This window comes from Empidonax traillii, unplaced genomic scaffold, assembly GCF_003031625.1.
Source record: "Empidonax traillii isolate 1590-97213 ecotype Southwest subspecies unplaced genomic scaffold, ASM303162v1 scaffold44:size1908036, whole genome shotgun sequence".
Classification (NCBI taxonomy): Eukaryota; Metazoa; Chordata; class Aves; order Passeriformes; family Tyrannidae; genus Empidonax; species Empidonax traillii.
The window spans coordinates 594,377-602,197 of record NW_020955237.1 but is presented as its reverse complement, the minus strand read 5'-3'; positions in this window follow the sequence as shown (position 1 = coordinate 602,197).

Genomic DNA, 7,821 nt, shown 5'->3' with positions numbered 1-7,821 from the left:
TTTTTTTTTGGCCTTGTGACGAGGTCGTAGTTCACGTGGGTGCTGCGTGACCGTGGGGGCTTTTGTACGCCGGATGTTTTCTGCTTTTTTTAATGCGTGAAGTAATTAAAAGAACCAAAACAAGCAGGGGAAAAAAAAAAAGGAAAGGGAGCTTTTCGCCGCTTTGTTGGGTTTGTGCGCGGTGGGTCTCTCTGCAGCTCGAGTGTTGGTCTATTTCTTGCTACTTTTATATTTGTTGAACTTACTTACCCAATAAATGTATGTATTTAAAAAAAGTCGGAAAGTCCCACTATAAGAAACCGTGTAGTTACATTGTTGATCATGTCTTTTTAGGCAGGAGTTTAAATATGCACCTTACGTCGAGCCCTGACACTTCAGACAGACAAGGCAAATTCTTGCACACAGACTACCCAAATTCTCAGGAACAAAACCAGCAAATAATACTCAAGCTTAAGTGTAGAAGTAGCCAGACGTATCAAAATAGTTTCACAAGCTTAGATAAATGCTTTCCTATTTTCTAGTCAATCATTTTCCACTCTGAATTTTCCCTCTTCTCCAGAGGTCTTTCAATTCAGATACTGAGCAATAAGTTTCACTAAAAAATTTGTAAATTAGATTTCACAGTTACTAATATACTTCTAAAACTTTAATACTGATTTAGATGAGTAAAATAATTATTTATTAAGCCAGAGTGGAAAAACTTTCTGACATACCAGTTAATATCACGCGTATGAGAATCTTGTTTGAATAGAATTATATCAAGTATATTTGATTTAAAATACCACTTAAAAAAACTTCTGTATGTTTTTTGCTTCTTAAATATGAAGCCAATGTTCCAGAGGAACCACAGGTTCTCAAAATTAAAAGCTCTACACAATAAAGTCTCATCCATCCATGGGACCAAAACATGTCAAACATCCTTGAGGAGTTTCATCAATGTGCTTCAGGGCTGTCTTAAAATTTCATGTCCAGAGACCACTTGACACCCTAAAAATGCCAAATTAACGACTGCTGGTGGTATTAATTTTGTATCCTCTTTACTACAAATTCTCCTGTGTGTAATTATTTTTACGTAAGCTTTGAAACACCACTAAGCATTGGCCCTCTATGAATTGGATTTGAACTTGTAACCTGCGTGTAAAACGCTTTGGACGCTCATGCCAAATGCTGTGAATTAGTATTCATTATTATTGTCACACAACACTTACTTCTTCGCTTATAGATATAAAGTCAGAGAAACTTATTTCAGAAGAACCTGTACATCATCTTGCAATAAGGGAGAGTAAGAAAGGAGTAGTGTTTAAATTCCTGAGTACCCTTTTGCAGCTTTCTTCCCGCAGACAATGTTTAATTATAAAAATATTACATTTAACTTGTGGAGCTTCAGTTTCTTCTTTCTTTTTCACTGTAGCTATGTTTGAATTCTTTGGACAAAACTGAGATTGTCTCTGATACTGACACACAAAAGACTGCCATAATGTCAGTTTTAAGTGCTAAAAAAGGAAACGGAACATTAGATTTTTAATTTTTGTTGTGGTGAAATGGAAAATAGCAAGAGTGCATTAACTTCAACTACCACTTAGATATACAGGAGCTTCCCACAAAAAACCCCATAAACCCAACAAGAAACCAAACAAAAACAACTGTTGTGAGGATGAGTAGTCCTCACCCTGTGAGAGTAGAGGACATTATGGGATCTGTTTTTAGAGCTTTTCCTATGTACTATTCTTCCCTTGAGTGTGGGGAAAGAATCACAAAAGTTTAATTAAAAAATTATAAAGCTTCCTTACACATCAAATTTGCGACACATTTTCATCAGCCACTGTTGCTCCTGAGTATGCAGGGGGAAGAAACACAGAGAGGGGAAAAAAAAAAAAAAGCTACCTCATTCATTTGAAGCAGGGAAATTAATAAAAAAGAGAAAATTAACTTCTGCACTTTGCTTGCACAATTACAGCTGATCCAGCATATGGCAGCCTTTTCAGGTTTTTTGTTTGTTTGTTTGTTTTTCAGTGTCTGAATCACAATACATTTAATCACTATAAATCCAGTTAAAGAAAAGATGGTGTAATGGCCAAATGGGGAATAAGAATAGTTCAGTCTGGGTTCCTGCTTTATAATTTTATGTGGGTATAGCTTCTCTGCATAGATAAGTAAATCTCCTATAGCCGAGGACACAGTGTGAAAGCAGAATTTCCTGAGCTTCCTGTGAGCTGCTGGTGTATTTCCTTTCCCACCTAAAAATCATGTCATACAGGGCAATAACAAACCTCTAGTGTCACCTGGAGGTTTGAAAGGCAGGTTAATCTTGAAACCATGCTAAAATGTTTCTACATGTTCAGAGTGGAGAGGGGTTTCTAAAGCTAGAGACATATTTTTGTGCATATGTGCAAAGGACTCATAAAAAAACTTTTGTTTCTTTTGTTTCCAATCAAAAAATTGTCCCTTATACCCCCCATGTGTGGGGCAACCTTTTTATATGCTAAACAGGGATATGCAGTATGCTGTAGAAGATACTACTATGTGAGTTATAAATCTTTAAGATTTAAATTCAAAATAAAGACCAAAGAGAAGAGCTTTTCGCTTGTTTGTGGTCAAATGAAGAAGCATGGGTATGAGGGACAAGCTAGGGGCAGAGCCTTAACTGTCCTAACTCATTTAGACTCCATGGAAATGAATAAGGATGTGCAATGTACACCAGCTGCAGCCTGCCTGTTAAGTAGATGTAGGAGAAAGAAAAACATGAATCAAGCCATGAAGACAAGAAGTTAAATTATTGAATTCGACTGAGCTACTGCGATTTGTAGATGAAGAGCATTTTACCATATGCAAATGTATTTGTAATGCAGTTCCTTAGTTTGCAATATCATAAAATTGGCTATAAATAATGATAAATCCTGAATTACAGGAGAGGAGAAAATCTTATGAATGGGATCAAAAGGTTAAAAAAAAAATCCCTTCTTTGCTATCTCTATATTAGTAGTAAGAATTTTTATAATCACTCTATTTCTTTAGTCTCTTTCTTCACATGAAGCCCATCAAACTGCATAGGAAAGGATAAGGCATGAGCTCTGTTCTCTGCAGCCAAGAAATACTGGTAATGGAATTATAAGAAAGGAAGGTATAAAGAAAACATCACTGATTGAACAAAGTATCTCAGAAGTTTATCAGACACTGGTTTGTCCATATGATATTACAAAAATCACCTGACCGTGTTTTCCTTATATGAAAATGTCTCAGATTGTAAAAATGTCTGCTTGAGCAGCAGCTCAGAGCCAGGTCAAGAAGGACATCGATGTGCTGGAGTGTGTCCAGAGAAGGGCAACAGGGCTAGTGAAGTGGCTGGAGCCCAAGTCCTATAAGGAGCAGCTGAGGGAACTGGGGGTGTTTAGCCTGCAAAAAAGGAGGCCCAAGGGAGACACTATTGCTCTCTGTAACTGGAAGGTGTGGTGAGGTGGAGGTCAGTTTCTTCTCCCAAGTGATAGGACAAGCAACAGGATGAGTGGAAATGGTCTCAAGTTGCACCAGAGGAGGTTTAGATTGGATATTAGGAAAGATTTCTTCACTAAAAAGTTGGTCAAGCATTGGAACAGGCTGCCCAGGGAAGTGGTAGAATCACCATCTGTGAAGGTATTTAAGAGGCATATAGACATGGTGTTTAGGGGCGTGGTTTAGTGGTGGACTTGGCAGTGCTGGGTTAATGGTTGGACTCAATTATCTTAAAGGCCTTTCCCAACCTAAATGATTCTCTGAATCTAAGAACAGGTCCTGCCAGGCATTTGATTTAGAGGTTCCACAGTTTGAGACAAATAAAATCCAGCTCATCAGCATGTTTTTGTCAGCTGGACAAATGCATAATATCAAATTAAGTTATTGGCAGCTCTGAAATACCAGTGGTCACTTTAAAGCAACACACAGGTGCAAGAGCACACCTGCACAATGCCTCACCTGTGGGCAGCCACAAAGTGATACTCTCAAACCTCCCTGTGGTTCACAGTTGGTATAAAGTAGTGAAGCCTGAACACCATGAATCCATCCAGTGACACGGAGCAGTGTGCTGGAGGATGGAGCTGCAGCTCTGGGTTTGTGTGCAGCAGAAGGTGGCAGGATCTGCTAGGGAGAGGGTTGTGCTGCAAGATGAAAACAGCTGAGTCTTCAGAGGATATGGGAAAGGAAAAGGGTGACCCTACTAGTTGCAGTTTATTCTGCGTAAATCAAAGTCCTTTAATGTGCCATTCCTGGGATTTTTGTTCTGTGTCTCCATAATACAGCAAGAACCAGAAATAGCAAAGGTCCTTCCTCCTGCATATAAAATCGTTGGCCTCCTGGGAACAGAGTTTCTTTGCTGTGGATGCTGCCAGATGATCTGAGAAAATATCAGTGTGGCCAGAGCTTGGTTGAAAACCTAGCAGAATTTGGGATATTGGGAAGGAAAGAGCTCTCGAAACTGAATTGCAGTGTGAAATCTAGGATATTGCATTTTATACATATCTGCTCCCTTGGGAATCCAGCTGGTCTTGATGTCACTTGGAGAGTGCAGTGGTGCCACAGAGATCCTGTAAATACGTGCTGGAAAATCTTTGAACAGCCTTGCACCAGTCATGAGCCAAAACTGTCTAATGAAGCCAATGTGACAGCAAAGACCATAAAGGTCCTATGCCCAGGGATGTTCACTGGTACTGTTTTAAGTGACTAATATGGATGCAGCTTTCGGCTGCATCTGGTTTATAGGCAAGGTGTGGGTTGCCGAACTGCTTGGACTGGGACAGTGCAGAGAGCAAGTCAAGCAAGGAGGACCTTAGTATTTAACCACTGTTTATATGTGGATGCTGAATATTTTTTTGCTTAACTTTTGATCCATGCGTTCAATTTTTTATTTGTCTGTTTTGGTCTCATATTCACCAGCTTGGAGGAAAAGAAAGGGCAAATTGCAGTTTTCTGCCCGAGGAGGTTATTACCTCTGAGTTTGCTTTTTGGGGTGCGAATGCTCTCTTGGCTTATGTGGTATATTCCTAATATATTCGTTTGCTAGCCTTTTCAAATACAATCCAATAGGTGTGTTTCTACATATATTATCATGCAAAAAGGGTTCTATATAGATGGTATTTTAAGGATCAGTAATATAATTTGCAGAAGTAACATGATTTGCTAAAAACAAATCCCCAATTCCTAACAAAATTTTTAGATAATCAGTTTTTTCTAGAATTTCTATGATTTTGAAAAATATCATAATCTAAGCTAATTCATAGTGATAGTACCTTTAAATACAGATATAAATAAAAAGTATTAATAAAAATCAGAATTGATTTTGGTTGTGTGTAATGTTAATATTTCCTCAGTATCCCATATTGGAAGAAACTAAAAAATGAACTTAGTGCATAACATAAAATTACACAAGAGTTCCAATAACTATCATACTAAAGTATTAACAATCAGCAGCAAAATAACAGAATGACAAGTGATGCGACAGTCTTCCTGATTAAGTGGGCAGGTTGCTAACCAGATTGTTAATTAGTGCAACCTTATACCTAGGCACCCATTCATGTAAGATTTTTCACAACATTCTGCACTGCATAATCCTACTGAAGCTGTGAAAAGCAACAGGTGTTGAGTTTGGGTATGTTTGGCATATTAATTAGACCTGAGCAAAAAAACTTTTAAAAAACGCAGCTGTTAAGTGTTTCAGTCCAAATAAACTCCGGTAATAGTGCTGGAGCTGTATGTAAAGATAATTTATTATCAAGCTATTCAAAATCCATATGGCAGCAGAAACTATTTTTTGTAACACATTGTTTTTTCTTAAAAACTGAAGAAGCCCATTAACATCTTCTTTGGGCACTGGCTGACAAAAGCTGGCTAACATCTTAGCAGCAATGCTGTTACATATCACAGTATTCATGCTGAAATATTTGGATATTGGAGATTCTCAGCCATCAGTGGCTGTCATTAGAACATGCTTTAGTCTCTTACATGGCCAGTAGAAAGTAGCTTGCTATGAATACAAAAGCAGTAAAAAGGGATGGGATAGAAAAATTATTTTTCTTAATTTTTAAATTTTAACTGGCAATAGTAAGGTTTATTTATATATATATAGCATCCTAGTTCAATTACTAAAAAAACCTCCCCCAAATACTGAGCATAGAGGGAAGGTGTGTTTGACCTGATTTTAAATGCTGTGGGATAAACAGCCTAGCACTCAAAATACAAGAATTGTAAGTCTCCTCAGTGCCTGGTGAGTCATAAAACCTCTTCTTGTGTCACCCACAGAGTTAGGAATCTTGCAAAAAAAATGAGCATTTAAACAGAGCGGCTTTTAAAAATAGGATAAAAATGAAAGTGCAGAAGTAAGGGAACAGTTTAAAAGTATAAAAAGAGAAAGGAACAAGGAAGCAGAAAAGCAAAGAACAGAATGCCATGGTCAGAGGATCAAGGAAAAGAGGAATAATTATAGGGAACAGGAAGTAATCAAGAAAAAAAGTAGGACAAAGAACATCCTAGGCAGTGAAGGGAGGTAATGACAGTAAAAATATAAGGATTTCTTTGGATTAATACAGAAGAAGAAACTGGGCTTACCTGTGTGAGTTGGAAGGTGTGTGACAATATTGTCCAGGGCAGGGCAACATGAAAGAAGCTGAGACGCAGAAGGGAAGGTAGCTTGGCAGTGTGTCCCTTCCGTCAGCAGGAAAAATGGATGGGAGCCCTGGTTTCTGTGTCTGTGTTTTGTGTACATTTTCCACCTGAAGCGCACCCACACGTAAATGAAGGCAGCTTTTCCTGTTAGGAACTTGAAAAATCTGGAATTGTGCCAAAGAAAAAAAAGCAGGGAAAAGAGCTAGTGCTGATTTTTCCTTTCTTTGTCTGTCTCATGATGCCTGAGCAATAGGATTTGCTGATATTACTAAAGTATTGCAAATCGTATAATGTTTCTTAAAACCCTTGGTATCCATCTAATTCGCATTTCATTCATGTTTGTGTTGACATTTTGCATACTTCCTTTATGCCTAATAGTGAACCATTTTAAGCTTAAGCAATACTTATATGTCTGTGTGTTATGAAAAAAGATACAGTTTCCCATATTCTTTTCAACAAGACCCACAACATAAAAAACCTCAATCAAGAAACTCTGTACATTTAATAATAGCTTAATCTTCTCTCTCCAAGTACTTTAGAAGAAGGTGAATAGACATGATTTACCAAATTCTGTGTAGGAGCCAGCTAGCTAGAATGAAACAAAAAATGGAAAAATGTGAGATCCTTGTATTTTGCTGCACACAGCCAAAGAAGGGATCCTGGGACTACTGCATTGCACAAGGCTACAACACGTAGTGCTGATGTTCTGTAGTACCACAGCTACCTGGAGTGGCACTGAAATATCCTCATGTTTTCCAACTGGCTGGGATGCTGGAAACTGCTTAGAATGACCCTCCAGCTGTACTACCACTTTATTTCTCAGCCAAGCTAAGCAGTCAAGGTGGAGGGCTTGTAGGACTATGCTGGTATCTTGGGAAATGCTTCTGATAAATAAGTTGACTCTTTCAGAACTAGTTTAGGTGTCTCAGCCAAGGATATGTCCAGACCATATGCACAGAAGGGTTAATTCTGGCAAAAGCCATAGACATTGCTCAAAGCCACACTAATAAAGTAGCTGTCAACATGCAAAATGGGAGATAGCAAATTATGTAAATGAAGGTAATAACATAGAATCATAGAATCATAGAATAGATTGGGTTGGAAAAGACCTCCAAGATCATCAAGTCCAACCCCTGATCCAGCTCCAATTACTATAGCATGGCACTAAGGGCCACATCCAATCTCTGCTTA